This window comes from Lucilia cuprina, chromosome 3, assembly GCF_022045245.1.
Source record: "Lucilia cuprina isolate Lc7/37 chromosome 3, ASM2204524v1, whole genome shotgun sequence".
Lineage (NCBI taxonomy): Eukaryota > Metazoa > Arthropoda > Insecta > Diptera > Calliphoridae > Lucilia > Lucilia cuprina.
This window is the reverse complement of record NC_060951.1, coordinates 46,449,929-46,463,034: the sequence shown is the minus strand read 5'-3', so window position 1 is coordinate 46,463,034 and position 13,106 is coordinate 46,449,929.

Genomic DNA, 13,106 nt, shown 5'->3' with positions numbered 1-13,106 from the left:
ACTAAAACTAACTGACTGGTACTGGTATTGATTGTTAGAAATCGAGAAGTAAAGTTTGCATTGAATGATTTGTTAGTTGTATTTCTTTTTTAATTTATTTAAGTATTTTTTCTATTTATTTTTATACATTTTAAATTGTCTATCGATTTGATAAGAATATATCTTTTTGTTTTGTTTTTTTTTTGCTTGCAGCAAACAGCATCATATCAAAATGATGTACATTGTTGATATGATTTGTTTTATCTTTTATATATAGTTTGGTAGTTAAAATACATGAACATTTTACAACTTAGTTGCAATATACATTTAAAACTAAGAATATATTTTTATTTATACTTTATATTTCTTTACTTTTCATACAATTGCTTTAAAGCATTTTTTAAAGCAAAAACATTTTGTTAAATTGATTTTATTCCATTAAAAACCTTTTCTTGGTAGCAAAATGAAGACATTAGAACTATTTAAATATTTATTATGTGAAGTGTTTTAGCTCTTGATCTTAATTGACCAAGTTTTCCTTTAAAATATTTCAATATTCTTTAAGCACTCTACACTGTTAACAAGGGATTATAAAATTCAATGTTCTATTTGTAGGAAAATATATGCTTCGAAAATTAAAGTGTTGTTAACGTAAAATCTTTTTATACAAATTTTAAATTAGTACATCATTAGCCTTTATTATTTACTAAATAAACCGATTACAATCCAAAAAGCATCTCATTTCCAGTCAATAAAATGAATAATGTTGATCTGTGAATACAGCATTAGGGATTTTGAAGTTTGAGTTCTTAACCCCGTATTCATAAAGATATTATTCGCTTATTTTAGGTTTACTCATATTTTCATGCAAAATTCCTACAATAAAACATCAATAACTTTATGAAGCATTTATGAATATGTGCGTTAATATACCTTCAGAAAAGATCTTTGTTTTTACTTGATTCTAGATATCCTGTATCTTTTCGGTCTGTTAATGTCCAACTTAATCTTAGTTCTAAGTCTGTTTTATCGAAAAATCAGTTGATGTAATAAGAGATTATTGAAACTAATCTCTAAATCATACACAGAGAGAAAAATAAATATACAAGCCTGGTACTAAATTGACACCAAATTTTTCAATAACATTCGTTGTCAAGTATATACATACTAACGACAACACTATGCAATGTTAAAAGAAAGTTATTACTCTAGTACTTCAAAGTAATGTAGACGGCAAGTAAACAGTCAGTGAAAAGTAAGTTGCTATGTAAGTACAACCAATTACCGAGTTTTTGCTGGGTACTTGACAACAAATGTTATTAAAAGATTTGGTGTCAATTTGGAACCAGGCGTGTATATATATTTTTCCCTCTGTGTACATACATAGAAGTTTCCGTCTTTCCTAAGTGGTGTGAAACTGCGAGTCAATACCGGTTTAGGGTTATTGAAGTTCAAGTTCTAATTTTATTTTCATTAACTAAAATAAATATTTAAAAATTTGCTGAAAAGATCTATGTCCTTACTTGATTCTAGATGTTATGGATTTTTTTTCGGGTCTGTTAAACTTCCACTTAATTTTAGTTCCAAGTTAGTTTTATCTTTCTTTTTAGGTTCTGTATACCTTCCACTTATGTTCGTAATTTCAACAAATAGATATCTAAAGTGTAAAATAACTAGTAGGTAACTTTACCAAAGGTGTAAGTTGGCATGTATTTCAAATCAGTACCTATGGATTAAAATTACCAAATATTTTTACACCAAAGGTAACTATGCACTGATAGATACCTATTTGTTGAAATTACGGGCATTAATCTTAGTTCCAACTTGGTTTTATCGAAAAATTGGTTGACACAGGGTTTTAAAGTCACTGTGTCTATGGTATTTGTAACTGCCAGCTTTCTCGATGATTTCTAGTGCATACATATGTATATTGAAGTTTCTGTCGTTCCTAAATGGTGTGAAACTACGAGACAATATCGAGGTTTCGTTAACCGATGAGTTTCAGATAATTAGCCTACATAGACCTCCACATCATGAAGGTCTATGAGTCAACAATAAATGTAATTGATTAGGATTGCCCTAGATTCCTTATCAATGTCTTTCTGTTTTATGTTATTTCACTTATTACTTAAGACATGCTATAAACTCCTCTGATTTTATAGTACCAATATAATGGATTGGTTTGGTTTCGCTACTGAACTGAAAAACCTATAAGGTCTTATTGTTTTTAAGTTGGCAAGGAAACCCTTGATTCCTTGATCCAGCGAAAGCCGATTGCTTTCGTTGTTTGGGAAAAGTTTCTGTCTTTATAGTTATTGTTTTCAAAACTAACAACTATTTTAAATAGGAATAAAACTATGGATGTGATCTGTCTGCTAAGAACTCCTAATTGTTAATACCAGTTGGGATATACAATCGTATGAGAAAAAGGCTTTGTCTTCCTAGAGGTTTAAGAATTATAACGTATTATAATTTGTAATGAATGAAAATATTAAAATCTAACTTTTATAACTGTAGTTAGCAATACTGTAACGTAGTATGAGTGCTTGACTTCTGGAACTACGAATGAGGATCACTTACAGTCTCACTTGGTGCAGATTGTTATCGGTCGGTTACATTAAGAAAGATGTTCTTAGTAATGGCATTGTGTCTCTCTTTAACAAGTAATATCGATAACTATGTGATCTTTTATATAATAAATGGTATGTTGCGATTAGTGGTAATACAGCAGTGATATTAGGCTGATCATTGTTCATTTAAGATTAACTACATTTCTCTTGAAATAGTGCAAAAAGGAACTTCTAGATATGATAAAGCATAGTAGCGTGCCATTGTAGTCAGATATTATTCCCTAAAAAAGATGTCCAAGTAAAAGCAAAGAAATAAAGTGACAACTAAAACCACTTAACAATTTTAATATTTTTTAAAACACTTACAGACACACACATAACAACTACAAAAACGGCGCAGAACTAACCCCAAAGAGTACTTGGGCTTTTTGAATTCTAATATTTTCCACAAACTTTTACTATTTCAATTTATCCTTTGTTCCATACAATAAATAAATTTCTAGGTTAAAACAAAAGAGCGAGAATGGGGATAAGCTGTATGCAAAGTTTGTAGCAAACATATTTCTGTCGTAGCACCACTACTGAACGCACACCCCCTCCCCCTCCCGCTTCTTATACTCTGTCATTTTTGTTACTTCAACAGCAAGTTCAGGTGTTTTAACGCTCATTTATGAAATAAACTGTCACAAACAAGTGTTTTTAGTGTAAATTTCGTGTCAGAAATATAAAAACAACTTTTTTTGCTCTCTTCACTTTCCGTTTGCTTTATAATACAATTTTATATCCTTGTTAGATTTAAAGCTTTAAAAACTTTTGTCGGTTTATTTTATGTGCGTTTTGCTGCTGCTGTTTTCTTTTTTCATTTTTGTCATCTTCAAGTTGACAGTAAAAAGTTTCTTTTATCTGTTTTTATGTTGTTGGGGCTTTTTTCTGCTAGATTTATAGAGTCTCTTTCTTGGTGAATTTTTATGAGCTGCGGTTTCTTTTTGGTTTATTTTTCTAGACGTTAATATTCTCTAGTTGGAATGGTAATATGTATTTATATTTTATATTCCCAGCCTATGTTTAACTGAGAGTACGAGTATAATATTTTTTTATAAACGGTGCAAATGTCTTTGGTTGGTGTGTTGTTATTCACACCTGAGACTTTTTTGCAATTTATTTCCCCCCTGTGATGCAAAGTAGGGGATGGTTGCTATAGCATCTGATGTATCAGTGGCATACATTTTATATGTACTTCTTTTTTACTAGTGTGTATATTAAAAATTCAATAATATATTTCATGTTTTAGAATTTGGCTGTGGTTGCCTTCAGTCACCCCTCCCCCTTCCATTCAGTGATGACATCTTTGAATTATGTGTATTTCCGTTACAAAATACATCTTTATTCTGCCGCCTAAATATGTACATATATTTTGTCAAAAATATTATTCAATCCTTTAATCTAGTTGTTAGACATCATATTTTATTGTCAATTTCATGTAGCGTCTTACCTTTGTTAACTCTTAAAAGTTATTTCCGTTTTTTAGCAAAGTACTCGTATTTCCGTTGACTGTAATTTCCGCTAGTCTTTGTTACAATTTTCGATTTGTTAAATAAAATGTTTCTTTATATTAATATCAAGCACATTTGCATGTGACATTTAGATCTCATTAAAGTAAAAGCAGAGGTATAAAACTGAAATATGTTGATTTTAAGATATGTATATGAGAAGTTTAAATATAAAAGACACTTGATTCATCAATTGTTTTAGAAATTGTTCTAACCTCTCATTTTTTTTACAAAAGTCAATGGGTGTATTTGGTTTCCAAAACTTCCTTAGATTAATTATTGAATATACCATAACGAATCCGTTTTGGAATTGACAAGTTCAAAGGAAATTTTTTGGCTTAGGCGACAAGCTGTATTTTTATACCCTACACAACGTTAATAGGAAGGGTTTATTGGGTTTGTACAAAAAGATTCTTCCTATACCTTAAAGTATAACAATCCGTCCGTCAGACTGACTGTGCTTGTAAACCTTGAGCGCAAGGTACAGGTCGCAATTTTTCTTTACGACGAATTTTTGTAATGATCGGGCATAGCACCCATACAAACTCCCCTTCAGAAAATGACTTGAAGGCCAAAAAATTCTTATAAACACTAATAACCAGGGAAACCGAAAATATGCTCTAAAAAAAGTGTTTTAAGCGCTTTAAATATGCCGTAAAAAACTCAAAATATGCTCTTAAAATTTAAAATATATGCTCCAAAAATAAAATTTTTTTATTATTTTGTAACATTGAAAAGCTCAAAAAGACTGAAATTGTAATGAAATAATAAATGTTTAATGTCATATTCTATATCTTCAACATTTTTTTATAAATGTTTCATCTCATAGTTTAAAGAACTAGTATAATAGAATTCCGTTTTACGTTCAGATAACCAATAAATAACATGAAACCATTTGGTCCCCAAAAAAACATATTTCAAACGACAAAGTTTGACACATTTCTTCCAATTGTATTCATAGCTTTTAAACTGACATTTTAATCGGTGTTGTCATTAATTCCAATAATTAGTTTTTTAAACTATAAAAATGTATTGATCTCATGAAATCAAAAGTAATCGGTTTTATGTCCGACTTAAAATATAATAAGAGGTTTCATTTAAACGTTCAAAACTCTCGTAAACTGTGCAACCTGTGCATGTTTCCATCCTCGCAATTGAATTGTATGAAAATTGATTTGCACAACCCTTATAAGTTGGAGTGACTATTTAGACTGGCAAACTTGAGCAAACTCATTGTGCATTTAATACTTAAATCTGTTCACTTATTGTTCACTTTTGAATTTATGGACTTTATATTCACATTTTTAACTTATTTTGTACAATTTTTTGTTAAAATACTTTATTTTTTATTTTTTGATTTCGTTTGACATTGCTGTAAAATGTTTATAAATATTGTAATTGAACAGAATTTGAACAGGGGTTTCATGAAGCAGGTCGAATAAACTTGCCCACTTGCACAAATGGGAAACTTAAGCGTTTAAATAAAATCCCTTAATGCTTTATTGAATAAAAACTATAACATAACGATTTTTTTTTCAAAATTGTAGAATTGGCTAAAAAATTAAAAAAAAAATAAAAAAATATATATACTTATTTTTTTTTAATAAAGTTTTGAAAAGAAAATTAAAAATGTATAAAAACGAAAAAAGCGAAAACATCAAAATATGCACTTAAAGAGTAAAATATGCTCTAAAAACTCGAAAATATGCCTTAAATATGCTAAAAAGTCAAATCATGCAAAATTATACTCTTATGGGTAAAATATGCTCTAACAAATCGATGCCAAAATTCTCAAATTGGTCTGAAACGTGTAAATATCTTATCCATGAGTCCATACGACGCACCACAAAAAACATGCATTTGCATATTTTGGTTTTCCTGCTAATAACACTTTTAAATTCTATATAAATAACTTGAAGTAGCCGTGAATTCCTCTAACTACATTTATGAGGATAGGCCCATATTTCTCTACTCCCCTAAAAAATCTCTTTTTTTTGTCAAAAATAATAAAAAATATTCTGGAATAAAGTTAAAGAACAAATCAAATGCTTATTTTTCGGCTATGTCCGACTATACACTCATACTTTCATTATCTGTTTGTAAACTTCCCTATGACGGTTTTTGTAGCGCCTATAAAGATAGAGAAGAAACTGAAAACACTAAATGGATTATCACAACGGGACCTAAAATTAATTAACTTGATAAAGTTTATTCAAGATCAAACTGTATTATGTTTAAGTTTAGAGTCTTGATTGGCGCAATGTAATTCGAGAACATGGTATACATAGCATCAAGCTAAGAAACTCTCACTTTCTGTGAAAAAATATTTAGTGGAAAAATTTATCTTGATTACTCTTTGATTAAAATTTTAAGTCATCAATAATTTTGCAAATAATTTGAAAAATATGCTCAGCAAAAAAAAAGAACTTCCATAGAAGCGAAAAAGAAGTAGAATTTACTCCATAGATGTATTGAAAAAATTCTGAAGAAGTTATGATTTTAACTCACGCTTGTCATAGGAGGGATGTCCTTTTTATTTGATTCCGAATTCATTATATCTGAAGTCATTCTCAGGAAGTAACTTTTATGTTCTTTTTTGGAAGTTATTATAAATTGAAACATATGTATTGCAGAATGCAACTAATTTGAGTCAAATAATATTTACATAAATAAATTAATTACACGCATTTATCAATTAAATTTATCAATAAAATTTGTTTAATTCAAAAAATAAATATGCCTTCAATTTGAAAAAAATGGATTTTTTTCGCTTCTTAGAACGTCAATACACATCACTTCCACAGGAGTTACAAAATTCACTTAGTGCTACTTTTGAAGTGGTAATAAATGTTATTCTTTTGGAAGTTCCTTGTTTTATTTTTGCTGGGTGATAAATATGAGGAAAAGTGAAAATTAAGTGGGAATATCTTAATATGATCGTATATTGTGTATATATATTGTGTCAGTGATCTTTCATTATTCTGAATAAACTCAATTGTTATTTGTAAACATGATGAGAAACGGATCTGCAGTATCAGTATTAAACGCGAACGTTTTTTTTTCAGTAACGATCGCGACCGAGTTTATTTTTTTGCAAAATATTTAACATTTATTAAGAAAAATTTTCTGTATCATTATAAGTATTTTTTCAATCAATAACTATGAAAGCATTAATAACACCTTTTGTGCAACCCTCCCACAAAAACTTATTCTGCAAAATGTTCCTATAAAATTAGTGTGTGTTTGAGTTTTTCGTATTTGCAGTAAAATTTTTTCTCACAAATTCTTTCACGTTGTTTATTAAATAATTCCATTTCTAATTAATTGCTTTTTCTTTGAGCTCCCTAAGCTGCGTTGCATGCACACAACAATTATTAATGTGATAATAATGCCACAATATTGTGGCAAATAGTAGTTTTTAAACGGGAAGGAGGCAAACACATATATACATAAATTCTTAGGCTATAATTCATGTGTACATGTAAGGCAAACGGAAACGGAAGTATGTGTTACATAAATATCCAACCATTATAATTTTGTTTTAAATACCTCTTGTTACATTTAAGCTTTTCAAGCATAAAATTAAGATTCATTCATATAAATCAAACAAAAACTATCCTTAAATCCTTATTGAACTGGAATTTAATTATAATTTACTTAAATATTTATTTATGTTTGCATATGTTTGTGTGAAAATGTGTATTTGAAGGGACATTTAATTGTTTTAATTGTCATTAGTTTAATATAAATGGTTGTTGTTTGTCTGTTAGTTAGTTTTGACAGTTTTTGATTTATTTTTTTTCGAAACTTTTTCCATAGAAAAGCACTTTTATTAAATGTTATTTTATGGTTATTTTATGCGTAGAGGCCGATATTGTTTATATCGAATATTTAATTTTCTAATTCTTTTAATATGCATAAATTGGTTAGCCTGTTTTTTTTTGAAACACCCAATCTGTTTTAGTGTTAATGGTCCTTAAAACTATTAACACTTTATTTATTTGTTGGTTTTTAGAGCCGTTATTGTGTTAATACTTTATATGGCTATAAATTTTATAAAACTACACCGCCAAATGTTACAAAAATAAAAGGGTTGATTGTTGTCGATATCTAAGTATATATCCCAGCAAAAACAACATACTTTTAAATGACTACTATATATTACTTGGCCTCCGGTAGGTTAGTGGTTAGTGTTCTAGTCTGGTAGACCGCAGGTGGTGGATTCGATTCCCACCTGTGGCACTGGTTAAGAAGCGCACAACAGGCCCGATAGAGGCAGAGGTAAATTTCTTCTTCCTTTCAAACTAACTAACTAACTGTATATTACTTGGGTTACATGGCAGTATATAAGGTCTTATAATATGTTATATAAGTTCTCTTGAATATACAGCTATTGAAGCCGTATACGTTTATGTATGCGATATACAACGACTACATAATTTAATTATTTGTAAGCGTTGTTGGTAAGTACTTGCCTCCAATGACATCACCATGTTAAAATAGTGACTTAAGTAAGTAAATTTTGGTATTTTTAAAGTTTTTGCTGGGGTATAGTTATATATAAATATTTTGGGAATTGATAAAGGGAATTTACTTAATTGAATTAAATTAATGTATTGATGCTAGGGTGCATGTGAGAAGTCCAATTTGTATACTTTACACCACTTTAGTGGGAAGTGTACATTGGGTTTGTGCTGATTTTTGTAACGCACAATAATAATGGTCCTATACCACCACCTTAAAGTATACCAATCTGCTCAGAATCATTTTCTTAGTCAATTTTGACGATAACTCAATGATATTTGATTGAGCTATGTCCGTTCATGTAAACCTTGTAATTAAACAACAATTTCGACGGTAATTCAATTAAATTTGGCACATGATCTTCTTATAGCCCCAGGGAGGAAGGCTATTGAAAATGGTTAAGATCGGTCCACCAAGCCCCCATACAAATAAACCCCCAAATAGGGCTTGTAAACTTTGCAATCAAACTACATGCCGCAATTTTACAGATAATTCAAAGAAATTTGGTACGTGATTCTCTATGGTGCCGTAGGCGAAGCCTAACATCGGTCCACTATTTCACCTAGCCCCCAAACAACTGAACACGCCGTATAGGACTTTTTATGTTATAATTAAGTTTAATATACTCGTATCTTGAAAAAAGCTGCAAAACCAAGTTCTATACTAGCCTTGATGACCCTCATGAATTCTATAATTATAGGGCCTCATTTGTTCCTAGCCCCCATAAAAAGACCCTTCAAATTTGATTTAAATGTCCACAATTTTATTCAACAATAAATGGCTTAAGTATATCGGAGGCAAAGTACAATTCAACTTAAATGCTTTATTATAAAAACTAAATCACATTTCTGTAGTAGCTGTAGGTTATTATATGATCGGACTCGCCCGACTATAATTTTTTACTTGTTTATTACTCTAGCTTCTATGAAGAATTTTAGGCTGCGAATCTCTTAACACTACTGTTGGGCACACATAGTAAAAATTATGAAGCAAGGCTGTAAATATCATTACGTCGGCCATTATCATATTGAATCGGGGTATAAAACATGTTCTACAAATAAGTGACAATCTCTCTTTGTCAACAGCATGCATGTTGGATCATGTGGACTATTCAGGTAATAGTTCGTCTATGGGCGTCTGGTATAAACAGGCGCGGATCCCGCTGAAGCTTTTGGAGGGAAAATCTTTATTCCCCTCCCCCCATGTGGGCTATCCTATAGACGAACCTGAATCGTCTATAGGATAGATCTGGTACAACTAGACGCGGATTCAGCTGAAGCTTTTGGAGGGGAAATCATTATTCCTTTTTCCTCATTTTTATATTTTGTATTAATCATTTTCGGTTTGGGGAGACGATTACCCTTTTCCTCTGTAGATCCGTGCCTGACTAAATTATGTTTCTTAATATTGAGCTATACCGGTTTCACTAGAAAATGTAATATAATTTGTTAAAAGTACCGGTTATATCCAATAGAGACCACAAGATTCGCAAATTGACCCAATTAAGATGGTAACTTTACCTTCTAATAATTTTCTAATATGGAAAATTTTTTTGTAAATGAAAAAAGTAAATGAAAAACCTTACAATGTGTTAGTTCTATCTGAAAATTATTTTATTACATTCTCATTTACAGTGATCTTCACAAATGTTACGAATATCTTGTTTTATTCAACCGACGTACATAGACTATTCTTAAAAGTCTATTTGATATCAAAATTTCACCTTAAATTTATAAGAAATAAGGATCCTAAAAAAACAATTACTAATTAACTTTAAAATTTTTAAAATTGAAAAAAATATATTAATTAACTACTTTTATCACTTATTTAAAATAAACACTCAATCATGAGCTTGTTTATAAAAAGTTCTGTTTTATCAACATTTGTTGCCTCTGTTAAAACAATTGCTATACCTCATTAGCCTTTGGCCACTCAGACATCGCGAGCACAGCTGTGAACAAATATACCCAAACTCCAAAAACATCCATAAATTTGTTTTCCTTACACTTTCCCCTATTCGAGTCTTCCTCTACTACAAAAAGACAAATAAAAAAAATTAAAAACACGAAACATAATATTGAATAACAACCACATTATCAAACGGAAATACAACAAATGTGCGGCATTATCAATATGGCCGACCATAGAACGGAAATTATTCGACTCCCACTCGAACAAACACAGCATTTTTGCATTTCCTGTCCATGAAGGATGAAACAATGTTAACGCTGGTCTTTAGCTTCGAATTGTGTGTAGTTTGAGAAAATGCATTAAATCTTAACTGTTTTTCAATTAAAATCATAAAAATTCCAAATCGACATTTTTATTCAATGGACATGCATACAACCGACTCTTATACATGCCATGCAGTTCGGGAAAGAAGACACTTGACCCTTCACTAAAGACCTTATTAATGGTGAATAACACAACTGCATATTTTCTTAAGTTCATAAGCGAATGTGAGGATTGACTCATCATGTCAGCATTACAAAGAGTTAATCAAGTAGTTAGACACTGGTTTACATTGACTCCTTGTAAAACTGCTGGGTAGAAGCGAAAATTCTCAAACAGATAAGGATGGTGTGATGGTATTTGTATATGAAAAGAATGTGTTGCTATTTTGCTTTCTTTTTTATTTGTGCTTTTTGTCGCAGCTGGAGCATTTAAATTGCAATTTTAACCCTCATGCACAATCTATTTTATGGAGAGGGTTGATGTATCAGACAAGTTATGACCATGTTGTGTTGTAAATGTATAATTAAATGTATGTGTTTAAATTGGAGAGCTATATTTCGATGTTTAATACTAACATTTTCAAGCTTAAGTTCTGGATAGTTTTAACGTTGGGAAGCAACTAATAAGAGGAAAATTGTTTTTATGATTAATAATTAATTATCACGATAATTTCAAAGAAAATTTGGTAAACATTTTCATAATTTCTCTTAAATATTTTATATTTTAGGTGAATTTATAAGTCGACATATTCCATTCCGTTTATAACCTTGTTATTTGCTATTGATTTTAAATTCTTTTACAAAGGTATTCGATGTCGTGTGACGTAGTTATTTGAAAATAAATTTATAAAATTTATGACTATTGGCTATAGTAGGAAAGGTATCATAAACATATGATACCATTGAATTTTCATTCCTTGTCCAGATAAGTTCAGAGTATACTCTGTTCATATCAGAATTACCACAGTGAGTTCCTGTGAGTAAGAACAATGTCTTCGGCTTTTTGATGGATCGTACTCTAGTCCACCGGTTATGCCATCCAATGGTCAGAGATAAGATAGCTCGAATACTCCAGCAAAGTACTTGTGCATGGACCGGTCAAAGGCAATGTACAAAAATTGCCACCTGAGTTCTTCATTGAAGAACAAGTCTACCCAGTGGATGAAAAAGACCACCGTGAGATAAGGCCGATAAGACTCTCGGTGTTGTCATTTAAAAATCTATAAAACTAAATTTTGTTGATTTTTGTTTGTTGAAATAATAGATCATTTAACTTAATTATGAGCCCAAAGGCTCTATTTGGGGGATACGGTTGTATGGGGGCTTGTCGAAATAATGGACCGATTTTAACCATTTTAATAGGCTTCGTACAGGCCGAAATCTTGTAAATTTCGTCCTGTACATTGCGCACAAGGTTTACATGACAGCCAGCCAACAAGACGGACGAACATAGCTTAATCGACTCAAAAAATGATTCTAAGCCGATTGGTTTACTTTAAGGTGGGCTTAGGACGAATATCTTTGTATGTTACAAACATCAGCACGAACCCAATATACCCTCCTCACTAAAGTGGTGTAGGGTATAGGTATAATAAACATTAATTCTACATTCTTGCAATAATAATAATTCAAACACTTTAAAACTGCATAATCTGGTAACATTTTCGATTTACCTACACACTCTTTAAATTATATTCTCTCTCTTAAACCATCATCTACTCCAATTTATTGATTTGTTTACAAAAAAACTATCACACACACACTGACATGCACATATGTACATGATCAACCTAATAACACTCTTCTCTTTAAAAACATTATTTAAAACTTTTTTCTCTTTTCCATAGCGAGAAAAAGAAAATAAAAGCTAAATAAATGCAATAAAAGAAAATTCCAAAAACAACAACTACAACAAGTACAAGTAGACAGAGGAAGAATAAACAACAAAAAATACTTACTGGGTATTATTCTTCGTGTTTAGTTTGTAAACAACTTTTGCGGTGTGATTACACAAATTACGGTTGTTTTGCGATCAGTGACTTTCGATCGGTACCTTGTTCGTTTGTACCGTTTGTTTTCTTTCTCAATTTCGAGATCATTTGCAGCATCAAGTGTAAACGAAGCAGAAATAATAAAAAAATAATTTTTGTATATTTTTCATTTGGTTTTCTTTATTTTCGTACAAGATTAATAGTGGGTGTATAAATTTTGCATGATATCTAACGGCGGATATGAAGCAATATACTATT